The sequence below is a fragment of the Arachis ipaensis genome, chromosome B04 (assembly GCF_000816755.2).
Source record: "Arachis ipaensis cultivar K30076 chromosome B04, Araip1.1, whole genome shotgun sequence".
In the NCBI taxonomy this organism is placed as follows: Eukaryota; Viridiplantae; Streptophyta; class Magnoliopsida; order Fabales; family Fabaceae; genus Arachis; species Arachis ipaensis.
The window spans coordinates 123,881,490-123,886,245 of NC_029788.2; positions in this window are offsets into that span (position 1 = coordinate 123,881,490).

Sequence of the window (4,756 nt, forward strand, 5' to 3'; positions counted from 1 at the left end):
TAATGAAAATTTTACCTAAACTAACTTTTATGAAGCGATTACAAAACATCAATGGATAACTTAGTTTACAGTTCGAAGCCAAATGTTTCATTGTTTTGAACAAACTCATGCACACAATCTAAAAAAAAACATGCAACTCGCATTAACTGAAACCAACATTTATCAAGCGCTTACAAAACATCAATGGATAATTTAGTTGACAGAGGACATTTGAAGATAAATGTTTTGGACTGACTAAAGCACGTCATCTCAAAAAACATATGCAACTCGTTATTAGCTTTCAAAGCATGTTGTATCCACAGTTTGAATGAACACAAACACAAACACAGAAAGGGACATAGTACGGGCCAGCGGTTATGCCGACAACACGGCGATGGTGATGAAGCGGACGAAGAAACTGAAGTACACCTAGTAATCAAAGATTCGCAAACAAATATCAAGAAATTTAGACCTGAACAACAGAGCTTAATGAAGCTGAAAAAAGATCCACAATCGAAGATCAAGAAGAAAAAATCCAAAAAAAAATGTACAGATCAACCATCCTAATTGAGATGCCGGTTCCATCAAACCCAAGATATCCAAGTCCCGAATAATGGTAATGATAATCATACCAAAAAAAATTTAACCAGCAATCTCTAGATTTTTATCAAAGATATCAACAACAGTTTAAAATAGATGGTATCTATCTATAATATGTCTTCCAAGATCCGCCTTTCTAATGAAAATTCAAGTTTTAAAATCAAATGGATTCGCAATCAGAGGTCACCAAACAAATATCAAGAAGATTATAGCCCAATAACAGACCCTGATGCGACCAAAAATCCTAACCAAACAAAGACCAAGGAAACAAAAAAATAACAGCAACGACCTAAAACACAGCAGAATTAGGAAAAAAATTACACACTATACATGCCATTAAAACTCATATATTGAACCAACAATATATCTTCAAGTTAAGAGGTACAGTGTGCAGGAGAGAGAAAATAACACTTTTTTAAGGGTTTTTCTGTGGGAACATTTAAAACAGAAAATTAAATATTTTAACATAGACACCTTATGGTTGTCAATTACGTGATAATTTAAAAAGCTTGAAAGAAAAGATAAAAAAAGGAAAATGTTCAACATCCAGGAAAACACCAGTTCCGTGGACTCCAACATCCCAAGTCTAGGAGCCCTACTCCCATCGATAATAAGAATGATAAATTTCTTAAAAGAAGGACAAAAAAAGAGCAGTCTGAATTTCATAATCAAATAAAATCTCAGTTGTTATTCGGGACATTGATCAATATTTAAGGAAATTGAAATGATCCAATGAACGAAGAAAATCGAACATGATATATTCAGTGTAACTTCATAAGGGACACTTATTTTATAATACAATTTCAAAAAATCCAAAAAGCAGTTGTATCAATGTTAATCGGTTACCACTATGCTAAGTCAATTCTTAATGTATCGTAGAACATAGGAGAAACCAAATAAATTGAACCAAAAAATTTTAAACACCAATCCATTGATTTCTATCAAATATGCTAACAACGGTTTTTAACGGGCAGCATCTCTCTATAATAAATCCTTCAACATTTGCTTCTCCCAAGGAAACTTCAAAATATTAAATTCAAGTGGAATGGGTCACTCCTTAATGTATCGCACAACAATGGAGAAACCAAATAATTTCGAACACCAATCCATTAATTTCTATCAAAGATGCTGACAACGGTTTTCAACGGGCAGCACCTATCTATAATAAATCCTTCAAGATTTGATTCTCTCAAGAAAACTTCAAACTATTAAATTCAAGTGGATTGGTAATCGAAGGTACCCAAACAAAGAACAGAAAACCTAGAACTGAATGTTAGAAACAAGAGACTAGACTGGAGAAGGGATTTGTGTATTATTGAGTGTATTCAAGATGTCTATTCAAGTTATCTGAAATGATACAATATAAAAGGGTATTTAAAGACACTAAGAGAATCGTAATAATAAAGACGTAATCTCCTATAATAAATATTCAGATATACTAAATAAAACTATTTGATCCTAATTATATTCTAACATCCCCCTCAAACTCAAGTGACAACTTGAGTTCCAGGAAAAAAAAATAATGAAACAAAAATTAGGACAGTAATAATACCAACAATAATATCAGCCTAAAGTTTGTTACCAAACGAAGATATATAAATAAGATCAGACTTGTTATCACACCCAAAAAATAAGAAACACACAAAATATAGAACATACAACCAAAGAACTGAATGATAATCGATAAACAATGAAGACAATAATGATAACAAAAATCATACCAAGCTAAAACTTATTACTATATATATAATCATAGTTTTTAATAAAATCCAAAAAATAAGCAACATACTAAAAAATATAGAACATACAACGGAATAACTGAACGATAATGAAAATTTTACCTAAACCAACTTTTATGAAGCGATTACAAAACATCAATGGATAACTTAGTTTACAGTTCGAAGCCAAATGTTTCATTATTTTGAACAAACTCATGCACACAATCTAAAAAAACACATGCAACTCGCATTAACTGAAACCAACTTTTATCAAGCGCTTACAAAACATCAGTGGATAATTTAGTTTACAGAGGACATTTGAAGATAAATGTTTTGCACTGACTAAAGCACGTCATCTCAAAAAACATATGCAACTCGTTATTAGCTTTCAAAGCATGTTGTATCCACAGTTTGAACGAACACAAACACATACACAGAAAGGGACATAATACAGGCCAGCGGTTATGCCGACAACACGGCGATGGTGATGAAGCGGACGAAGCAACTGAAGTACACCTAGTAATCAAAGATTCGCAAACAAATATCAAGAAACTTACACCTGAACAACAGAGCTCAATGAAGCTGAAAAAAGATCCACAATCGAAGATCAAGAAAAAAAAACTAAAAAAAAACGTACAGATCAACCATCCTAATGGAGATGCCGGTTCCATCAAACCCAAGATATCCAAGTCCCGGACAATGGTAATGATAATCACACCAAAAAAAATTTAACCAGCAATCTCTAGATTTTTATCAAAGATAACAACAATAGTTTAAAATAGATGGTATATATCTATAATATGTCTTCCAAGATCCACCTCTCTAATGAAAATTCAAGTTTTAAAATCAAATGGATTCGCAATCAAAGGTCACCAAACAAATATCAAGAAGATTATAGCCCAATAACAGACCCTAATGCGACCAAAAATCCTAACCAAACAAAGACCAAGGAAACAAAAAAATAACAGCAACGACCTAAAACACAGCAGGATCAGGAAAAAAATTACACACTATACATACCATTAAAACTCATATATTGAACCAATAATATATCTTCAAGTTAAGAGGTACAGTGTTCAGGAGAGAGAAAATAACACTTTTTTAAGGTTTTTCTGTGGGAACATTTAAAACAGAAAATTGAATATTTTAACATAGACACCTTATGGCTGTCAATTACGTGATAATTTGAAAAGCTTGAAAGAAAAGATAAAAAAAGGAAAATGTTCAACATCCAGGAAAACACTAGTTCCGTGGACTCCAACATCCCAAGTCTAGGAGCCCTACTCCCATCGGCAACAACAATGATAAAATCCTTAAAAGAAGGACAAAAAAAGAGCAGTCTGAATTTCATAATCAAATAAAATCCCAGTTGTTATTCGGGACATTGATCAATATTTAAGGAAATTGAAATGATCCAATGAACGAAGAAAATCGAACATGATGTATTCTGTGTAACTTCATAAGGGACACAAATTTTATAATACAATTTCAAAAAATCCAAAAACAGTTGTACCAACGTTAATCGGTTACCACTATGCTAAGTCAATTCTTAATGTATCGTAGAACAGAGGAGAAACCAAATAAATTGAACCAAAAAATTTCAAACACCAATCCATTGATTTCTATCAAAGATGCTAACAACGGTTTTAAACGGGTAGCATCTCTCTATAATAAATCCTTCAACATTTGCTTCTCCCAAGGAAACTTCAAAATATTAAATTCAAGTGGAATGGGTCACTCCTTAATGTATCGCACAACAATGGAGAAACCAAATAATTTCGAACACCAATCCATTAATTTCTATCAAAGATGCTGACAACGGTTTTCAACGGGCAGCACCTATCTATAATAAATCCTTCAAGATTTGATTCTCTCAAGAAAACTTCAAACTATTAAATTCAAGTGGATTGGTAATCGAAGGTACCCAAACAAAGAACAGAAAACCTAGAACTGAATGTTAGAAACAAGAGACTAGACTGGAGAATGAATTTATGTATTATTGAGTGTATTCAAGTTGTCTATTCAAGTTGCCTGAAATGATACAATATAAAAGGGTATTTATAGATACTAAGAGAATCGTAATAATAAAGACGTAATCTCCTATAATAAATATTCAGATATACTAAATAAAACTAATTGATCTTAATTATATTCTAACATCCCCCTCAAACTCAAGTGACAACTTGAGTTCCAAGAAAAAAAAATAATGAAACAAAAATCAGGACAGTAATAATATCAACAATAATATCAAGTTATCAACCTAAAGTTTGTTACCAAACGAAGATATATAAATAAGATCAGACTTGTTATTACACCCAAAAAATAAGAAACACTCAAAATATAGAACATACAACCGAAGAACTGAATGGTAATCGATAAATAATGAGGACAGTAATGATAACAAAAATCATCCCAAGCTAAAATTTATTACTATATATATATATATATAGGATTTATAG